The sequence below is a fragment of the Crocuta crocuta genome, unplaced genomic scaffold, assembly GCF_008692635.1.
Source record: "Crocuta crocuta isolate KB4526 unplaced genomic scaffold, BGI_CrCroc_1.0 scaffold139, whole genome shotgun sequence".
Lineage (NCBI taxonomy): Eukaryota > Metazoa > Chordata > Mammalia > Carnivora > Hyaenidae > Crocuta > Crocuta crocuta.
The window spans coordinates 8,988,218-8,997,799 of NW_027533258.1; positions in this window are offsets into that span (position 1 = coordinate 8,988,218).

Genomic DNA, 9,582 nt, shown 5'->3' on the forward strand with positions numbered 1-9,582 from the left:
AGGGTTGGCACGGACAAAGGGTATCTGGACAACAGAGATCCGCAGAGGATTTTTAAATTGTTTGCTAAGAGATGTGTAATGTACATGCCTTTCCCATCTCCCCCGCCCCGCCTTCCCACCCCTGTAACCCTCAGTGAGATCTACATTGCTTCTTAGGACTTTCTGTGGGTGGATTCCTTAGAAAATGACAAGATGATGAATTCTGCATTTGCAGCGTGAGCAGGGGAGGGTCAGAGAGAGAGGGAGACACAGAATCGGAAGCAGGCTCCAGGCTCTGAGCTGTCAGCACAGAGCCCGACACGGGGCTTGAACCCACGAACCACAAGATCATGACCTGAGCCAAAGTCGGATGGTTAACTGACTGAGCCACCCAGGTGCCCCTAAATTTGTTTACAACTTAAAATTTTAATGTATTTAAAGCTCTTGGCTGCTTCGTAATGGATGTGAAAATAACAGGAAGTGTTTCCCCGAATAGAAGGGACTGGAGGGGCTCTTCCTGGGACATTGGTGCACCTGGGAAGCCTGGCCTCAGCACACCTGGAAAGCAGATTCCGCCCTAAGAGGCAAGGTGTCCCTGGGATCAAAGTGGCGGTGCCCCCGCCTTGGGGATGGTAGGATGGTGCAGGGGACAGTTATCGACCCTCAGTCCTTCGTCTCCACTTTCTCTTCCTCCTTTCTTGTCCCTGGCTGCCCATCACACGTGAAGGCACCTCAGCCCCTCCTTGCAGGGGACAGCTCTGGGGCCATCCATGGTCCCCAAGCAGCCCTTGGCTGCCACACCCAGTGTGGCTGTCGAGACAGCAGCTGTTGAAAGAGGAGGGTGAAGCCACAGGGGGCCCATGTCAGCTTGTGATTTCCGATTCAGTTAAGCCAACGCTGATAAGGAGACGGGGCTGCCCGCTGTGGCCACCACACTGCCTGGCTGCTGCTGAGGGCCAGACCTGCAGCGGCAGAGTCCCTGGTCCTTTATCCTGGCCCGGACCTACCCATTTTCCTCATGCATTCCCCCATCTGTCCATCCATCTAACCATCCATCCATCCATCCATCATCCATCCATCTGTCCATTCATCCATCCATCCAGCCATCTAACCATCCATCTGTCCTTCCGTCCATCCATCCATCCATCATCCACTCAACCATCCAGCCAGCCAGCCATTCATTCATCATCCATCCATCAATCTGTCTGTCCAACCATCCATCCGTCTGTCTATCCATCCATCCATTCATCCATCATCCATCCATCCATCCACCTGTCTGTCCATCCATCCATCCATCCATCCATCCATCCATCCATCCATCTATTCATCCGTCCATCATCCACTCAAGCATCCAGCCAGTCATCCATTCATCCATCATCCATCCATCCATCCATCCATCCATCCATCCATCTGTCCATTCATCCAGCCAGCCAGCCATCTAACCATCCATCTGTCCTTCCTTCCATCCATCCATCTATCCAGCCAGCCAGCCAGCCAGCCATTTGTTGTATTTAACAAGCCAAACGTTCTCTTATGCCATGATGAGTAGGATAATGCTAAGACCTAGCCTCTGCTTCCCCAGAACTTATTGGGGGGCAGGGTGTAGACAAATGGGGCAGACACATGACCTAAGAACTCAAGTACAAAGATACAAGATAGACTATCATTCCAGTCACATGAGGGGGCACAGAAAAATGATAGGGCAGGGAGATTGAGCCATGGAGTAGATAATTTAAATTTCTGGACTCTTTTTTTTTATTGCTATTGTTTTTCAAATGCCCCCTTCTGCAAAGTGAGGATGACGGAGCAGAGGCCATGCAAGCCCTTGCAGAAAAAATATCAGTGACTTCTTTGGTTGCGAAGGAGGAACCGATTTCTGAACCCAGAAATCCAAGTCAAACAGTCTTACTCAAAAAGGGGAGAGGGGAGAATTCATTGGATCACATAGTCCAACAATCAGGAGTAGATCTAGGCATGAGGGTTGCAGGTACGGCTGAATCCAGGTGTTCAAACAATGCTGTCCTCCATCTGTCTCTGTCCAGAGCCATTTACCATTAGGCCAAACCAGGTGATGGCAGAGCATCTGTGAGCCTTTCAAAGGTCTAGAAATGTGTAGAAGATTTCCCAAAATATCGCCTGGCTTCAAATTGTGAGGAAAAGAAAGAATATGATGAGCTAGCCAACAGGTCCCCACCTTGGAGGTGATCTGTTCCCCCACGCTGCTCCCTCCTAAGTGCCAAGGTCAGCAGGTGTTTTGTCGCTCCCTCCGCCCACTCCCTCTCTGCAGTCTTTGACACCACTGACCACCATGTCCTGGACACAGTCTCCTTTCCCAGCTGCCAGGCGCCTCGCTTTCCTCCTTCCTCTGTGACCTATGTTTGTGCTCTTCTCTGCTGGAGCTCGGAGGATTGAAGGGGACCCACGGCACACTGGGACCATCTTGGAACTGTAGGCGACCAGGACTCCTGGGATGGGTCACAGCCTGGGTTTGGGCATCAAGGAGCCACCAGGTCAGGACGCGCCGCGCAAATCACGCCATGGAGTCCGGCCTTTCTCCTGAAGATACCAGGGAGCCATTGAAGGCTGTATTGCAGGCGTAACGCGATCAGATTTGCGTCTCAGCATCAGAGAGGGGTGCTTGGCCGTGACGTGGACGTGGATCAGGCTTTCACGGTCCCTCGGGAGGAGGGCGATGGTGGCCTGATGAACTGGTGAGAGCCGTGGGGGTGGGAAAGGGGGACGGTTTATGACATAGGACTTGGTCGCACTTAGATGGAACAGGGGAGAGAGAGGGAGGTCGTTGAGGATGATGCCCCAGGGTCTGATGCTCAGGAGAGGAGCAGACAGGTGGGTCTGGTTGGGGCCGGGCGGGGAGGGCTCGGTTCATACACCTTAAACTGAAAGTGCCAGGTGGATGGCGGCTGGGGTGTCTGGAACGCAGAAGGGAGCCAGGGCCCCCCCCCACCTCACAGCTCAGTCAGCACCAGAAGGGCCTCTCTGGAGGTGCCCCTCCTGCCCTGTAGCAATAAATACAGAGGCTCCAGTGACCGCGGGTGACCACAGCGCTTCTGCAGAAAGCAGCCGCACGGCAGGATGTGCTCTGGGAGGGGCTTTGAGGGCCACGGGGAAGGGGAAGGAAGAGGAGGGACAGAGTCGGGCCTGTGCCACGCTGGGCCTTTCTCTGCAGATCTGCAGGCTGCAGCAGGGACCGGAGACCCCCGCGGGGGCCCCTCGAAAACATCGAGCTCTCTGGAGCCGGCAGCCTCCCTGTGGGAAGACGGTCAGCGGGAAGTCTTAGGGAACCGAGTTCGAGCTGAGCTACGGTAGGTGCCGGCTGCGGGGAGGTGTCCAGGGAGGAAGCCGGGAGAGGCGGATCTGGGGAGACCAGGTGGAGGGGCCCGGAGGAGGGAGGCCAGCAGGGAGCCCTGCGGGGGGAGATGCCCCTGGCTCTTCTGTACGTGAGGCCCAGCTTGCTGAGAAGGCTTACAAGAGGCGGCGGCCCCCAGAATCACTCTGCCCAGTTAGGATCGTTTCACCCCGACCCTGCGAGGGGCCCGCCCCTTTCTTCTCCGAATCCTAACAGATTGCACACGCCCGGTGCGGAGACCCCACGCACTGTCCCACCAGATGCTCGCCTGCACTCACAGGTGGGCCGGATACGCGTCTCAATGCCCATCCTTCTGGTCCCGTCTACACCGCTTCTGGGACCTCATCTGTCTGTCTGTCCCTCCTGGGAGGGAGCCAGGGGACGATCACGCTGGCCTGGCTACTTCTGCCCACGATCGAGCATCTTCTGGCTGCGCAGCCAGTGCTGGAGGCCGAGCAAGCCCGGGCCCCGGGGCTCGAGAAGCTGGCCAGCAGTGGGGCCTTAAGACGCGGGACGAGCGGGGCGCCTGGGTGGCTTAGTCGGTTAAGCGTCCGACTTTCGCTTAGGTCACGATCTCGCGGTTCGTGGGTTCGAGCCCCGCATCGGGCTCTGTGCTGACTGCCAGCTCAGAGCCTGGAGCCTGTTTCAGTCTGTGACTCCCTCTCTCTCTGACCCTCCCCTGCTCACACTGTCTCTCTCTCTCTCTCTCTCTCTCCTAGAAATAAATAAAACATTAAAAAAATTAAAAAAAAGAAGGCACGAGTGCCCAACAGAAAGTAAAGCGCGCGCAGTCCCGAGGCAAGGTGACCTTGGAGCATGGGATCCAGGAGGCTTTACGGGAGGGGCAGAGAGGAGGGTTTGTGTGCAGAGGTGAGACAGCAGGCTTCCTGGTTGAGAACAAAGTGTGCAAACCCACAGCAGGAGAGCAGGTGTGAAGGAGGGGGGTTCCAGGAAAACAGCTAGTGACTTCGTTTGGCGGCTGAAGGGTGAGCTCATGGAAGGTTTGCAGGTGTGACTGTTCCACGCCTTCCCTCGGCTCGACGAGGCTGGTGAGCATCACCTTAGTTTTTAAATATTTATTTATTTTGAGAGAGAAGGAGGGAAGGAGGAGGGGCAGAGAGAGAGGGAGAGAGAGAGAATCCCAAGCAGGCTCCATGCTGTCAGCGCAGAGCCTGATGCAAGGATTGAAGTCATGAATCATGAGATCATGACCTGAGCCGAAATCACGAGTCACGTGCTTAACCACCTGAGCCACCCAGGCACCGCCAGTATTATGTTATTGGTCCTTGTAGTAATCCGATGGGGGCATTGGGGCACCTGGGTGGCTCAGCGGTTAAGCGTCTGACTTCAGCTCAAGTCATGATCTCACGGTTCTTGAGTTCGAGCCCCGCGTCGGGCTCTGTGCTGACAGCTCAGAGCCTGGAGCTGCTTCCGATTCTGTGTCTCCCTCTCTCTCTGCCCCTCCTCTGCTCGCATGCTCTCTCTCGCTCTCCCTCTCTCTCTCTCTCTCAAAAATAAATAAACATTAACAAAAATTAAAGATAGGGAAACTGAGGCACGAAGGTTCTAAGCAAGTAGCCCAAGTTGTGACAGCCACAGAGGGGATTGGAGTCCAGGCAAGTCCAGCACCAAACGCCACCAGCCACACGGCCCCACAGCCCCCCACGGGACCTGCTCTGTGGCTGACGTCGTGGCCAGGAATCTGGTCCCCGGGGGCTTCCTGGTCTACACCACACCCTGTCAGATTCCTCCCAGGCTCCCTGCCCCCCCAGAACAATAGTCTCCTTCCCCCCTCCACCAGCCAGTCTCTCTCACATCCAGGTGTTTCCTCCCTGGGCTGCAGCAGACATAGCAAGGGAAACAGGTCTACACCCCAGGGCCCAGCAGAGAGCAGGCCCCCACGGCTTCGGCGCCTCGGGCATCTGGACAGCCCCAAGTGAGCTGAGGGGTCCCCTCTAGCTCTGCATGTCTCCTGTGAGTCCACCAATCACATGCTCCAAACCACAGCGCCGGGTGCGTGGTCGGGCGCGTGGTCGGGCTGGTATGACTTTGTCCGTGGAGAGCAGTGGTCAGAGTCCTGGGAAGAGCATCAGGGCTTTGCCAGGCAGCGCCGGCGGGGGAGGGGCAAGTGGGTCAGTGGCAGAGGGAGAGGGTCCCTGTCCCTGTGTCAGAGTTGGGGGGGGGACAGGGCTGCGACCTTGGGAAGCTCTGTGTCTTTAAGCCTGAAGGATGGCTGCAGAGAGGGCTGCATGGGGCCCGCAGGGGGGTGGGGGTGGGGCGCAGGGGTGGAGGGGTCAACAGCNACGGGGTTCCCCCACGGCAGTGACCAGCCTGTGTCTGCACCTGCCCTGAGGACCCTTTATTGCTGGGGTTCTGTATTGAAGGACTCGTACGCCCTGACTCCCACCCCATTCGTTCATGCGTCCGTCCATCCATCCGCCCGTCCATTCCTTCCTTGTCTCTGATCTCGTCCCTGCGTCCCCGTAAAGCGTCCAAGATCTCACCCTGCTCGGAACTGTTAAGTCAGCCTCCCCCGCTTTCGCGGCAGGAAGCAGGAGACTCGAGTCCGAGGCGAAGGACCTGACCACTCGTGGCCCCACAAGCACATGAGGGTCAGGATCCAGGGGGCAGCGTGAAAGTGGGTGCTGTGTACCCTCAGCCAAGGAGCCCTGAGCGTAGGGAATCCCCGGTTTTCACAAACGTGCCCGTTTCTGCCCGGGAAGGGGACGCGGTCGCTGCTGTGCTGGACGGCAAGTAACTCTGCCACGTGTCACCCGCAGGGAGCCACCGCCGCCGTCCTCGAAGGCTGTGCACGATGCACACCTTCTTGGGTGACGCGGTGCAGAAGCTCAAACACGTGCCCCTGNCCCTTCCCGCCACGAAGCAGCCACGCTGTCCCTCCCACCTCAGCGCCTGGCCTGCCAGTCCCTTCCCGGGACCCTGTCTGGGCAGATATGGCCACACTGGCCCTCCTCGCTCCCATCTACCCCCCCACACCCAGGTTTCTACCCAGATGTCACCTCCTACTGAGACCTCTCTGACCACTGACCAACCTTTTAGAGGCCACTCCCCCAGCTCTGGAACCCCACACACCCCCTTTCCGGCCTTATCCTTACAGCGCTGGCCATCGGCTAATACACAGCTTACTTCTTGAGGTTCCTGTGTGTCCCCCTGCGCTCCCTCCGTGCCCGTTAGATTGTAGCCTTTATGAGAGCAGGTGTTTTTGTCTATGTTAAATTGTCTCCGTATTCCCAGGACCTAGAACCAGGCCTAACATGCGGAAGGAAGGAAGGAATCCACCCATTCATTGGGTCTCCCATTGAAGACTGGGTTTCTTTTTTTGTTTTTTTTTTTAATGTTTCATATATTTCTGAGAGAGAGACAGTGAGAGCAGGGGAGGGTCAGAGAGAGAAGGAGACGCAGACTCTGAAACAGGCTCCAGGCTCTGAGCTGTCAGCACAGAGCCCGACACGGGGCTCGAACCCACCAACCGTGAGACCATGACCTGAGCCGAAGTCGGATGCTCAACCAACTGAGCCACCCGGGTGCCCTGAAAACTGGGTTTCTTACCCTGTGTCTGTGGGACACTGTCCAACACGCCGCTCGTCTGGGTAACTACAGAGCAAAGGAATCAGTGAACGAAATGAACGCTGTGTGCAGGGCAGGGTGAGAGAGCCCGCAGGGGTGGGGTGGGGAGGGTTCTCCCAGGTGGTTGGGATTCACCCCTGGCCGCCCATGCCACCCACGCCAGCTGCTGGGAATCTTCCCGACTGGGGGAAGAGCACTGAGCCCGGGGCCGTGGTCTCTCCTGCCGGCATCCTGAGCGCCGACACCATCTCCGTTTTCCGTTGTCCAAGTGGCTGCGCCCCACAGACCGGTGTCTGCCCCCCACTGGCTCACGTGGGCACCGTGGGCGCCCCCAGTGCCCGGCTCACCTAATAACTCCTCCTGGAGCGTTAGGGACTTGGCGCCGCAGCACAGCTGGGAGATGGCTCGTTGTCAACCTCCAGGGGCCTGGCATGGCAGGAAGGGTGCCCCGGACAAGCTCCCAGGCCCCCGGGGGGGGCGGGGGGGGCACCCGCCCTTCTGCGGTGAGCAGCTTCGCGTGGATCTGTGGGCTGACTGTCGCCGGATCTCCAGGTGATTCCTTTTACCTAAAAGCTGGGAATCTCCAGGGGCGCCTGGGGGGCTCCGGCGGTTGAGCCTCTGACTTCGGCTCAGGTCATGATCTCACAGTTCGTGAGTTCGAGCCCCGCGTCGGGCTCTGTGCAGACAGCTCGGAGCCTGGAGCTGCTTCTGATTCTGTGTGTGTGTCTCTGCCCATCTCCCGCTCACATTCGGTCTCTCTCAAAAATAAATAAGCATTTAAAAAATGTAAAGCTGGGAATCTGGATTTGTATGTGAAATACGAATTTTTTTTTTTAAGTTGGCCACAGATGCAAATTTTCTAAAGCTATGGTTTCTTCTGGGAGCGGGTGAGAGGAGCCGGTCGCCCGGAGGAGGGGTGAGAGGAGCCGGTCGCCCGGAGGAGGGGTGAGGGTGCTTGCTTTTCACTGTGGAGTGGTTTGCACCTTTTGGATTTATCATCGGCGTGGTTTTTAATTGAAAGGTGAATTTTATGGACATCCTAGGCAGGGCACGTCTCGGGGGCCTCAGTGCAAATCTGCGAAATGGGTTCGTTGTCAGGCACGTTGTGAACATGGGTCCATGAGAGCATCAGTGTGCTGATTGCGGGCTGGTAGTGTGGCGGCCGGGGCCACACTGCTGTCCTTAAGAAGTCCCAGACGGGCAGGGCCCCATAGTCTGAAGGCCAAGGGCCAAGTCTCCTTCAGTCATCTCTGAACTCCCGGGCCCTTGTACAATTTCCGTTACGCAGACAGGATGGGTATTCCATAGATCCTCTTCGATTGGCTCAGCAATGTCATCACTCGAGACCCCGCCAGGAACTAGGAGGAGAGCCAGACAGCCTCTGAGCAGCCGAAATAGAGGCTTCCAACCACGTCTGTGCTTGGAAGCTTCACAGTCTTTTCATAGATCTGTTTCTCAGGCTTTGTTTTTGTATCTTGCCCCCAAAACCATCCCATGTGCTTATCGGCGTCCCAGCCTTCTGGAAGAGTGCAGAGTGCTGGGAGAGGCTGCTGCCGATACAGGGGACCCTTGGTTGGAATTAGAAAGAGGCGTCGTCATGACACCTGGGGGGCTCAGTTGGTTACGCATCCAACTTCGGCTCAGGTCATGATCTCACGGTTCGTGGGTTCAAGCCCCGCATCGGGCTCTGTGCTGACAGCTTGGAGCCTGAAGCCTGTTTCAGATTCTGTGTCTCCTTCTCTCTCTGCCCCTCCCCTGCTCACGCTGTCTCTCTCTCTCTCTCTGTCTCTCTCTCTCTCTCAAAAAAAAAAAAAAATAGGAAGGATGGATGAATGACAAACTGTCGCCCTCCCTGGCAGGTAAATTACCCAAAGGCCAGTGGATGGGTCGCCAGGTGACAGCCCCCAGTCACCCGCTATGAGCAAGGAACAGCCTCCAGTGCTGAGACAGGATCGTTTCCGAGGAGTCAGAAAGTACGAGCCATTCGGGGCAGGATGCAGGCTTCGGTCACTGGCCACCAGCTCCCGAAATCCTTGCCGTGTGGCCACGTGCAATGAACTCCCATGAGATTCCTCTAGAAAACATCCTGAGGTGTCTTTGGGTGCGGAAGCGGGAAGCCTCCTCCCTGAGAAATTCGCTTCGTCCTCTAGCACAGACAAAGGTGATGTTGATGCATTTTGAGAAGGACCCGGCCCGGGTTCTGCATACTTCCATTTCCTGTCTGGGTGCGAGCTTGTCCCCTGAGGGCTCCCCCACCGCCCCCCACCCCTGCCTTGATCAACAGCCCCAAAGGACAGGAAATCGATCACAGAGGCACAAAGCATCTCCAGCCTTTGCACAAGGACATATAAGCACCGAATAGACGTGCGGTGAATGAATGAGTCGGCAAATGAATGAATAGGAAAACGGATAAGGTGGTTTTCTGACACTGTTTATGCTTCTTACAAGTTTATTTTCAGTCAAAAGCCGGGCCCAGAAGAGCCCTGAAAACGCACCGTGAGTCCTGAGACAGACCTACCCTCTTTTAATCTCTATCTTTGGGTTTCTTTTCCTTCGAGGCCGGCCAGTCTCCTTCCTGGCTGATGCTGCCTGGACAGAAGGCCATCTGTGTGTTCATTTTATTTTCCCGAGGGCAGAGGTGTTCTGGG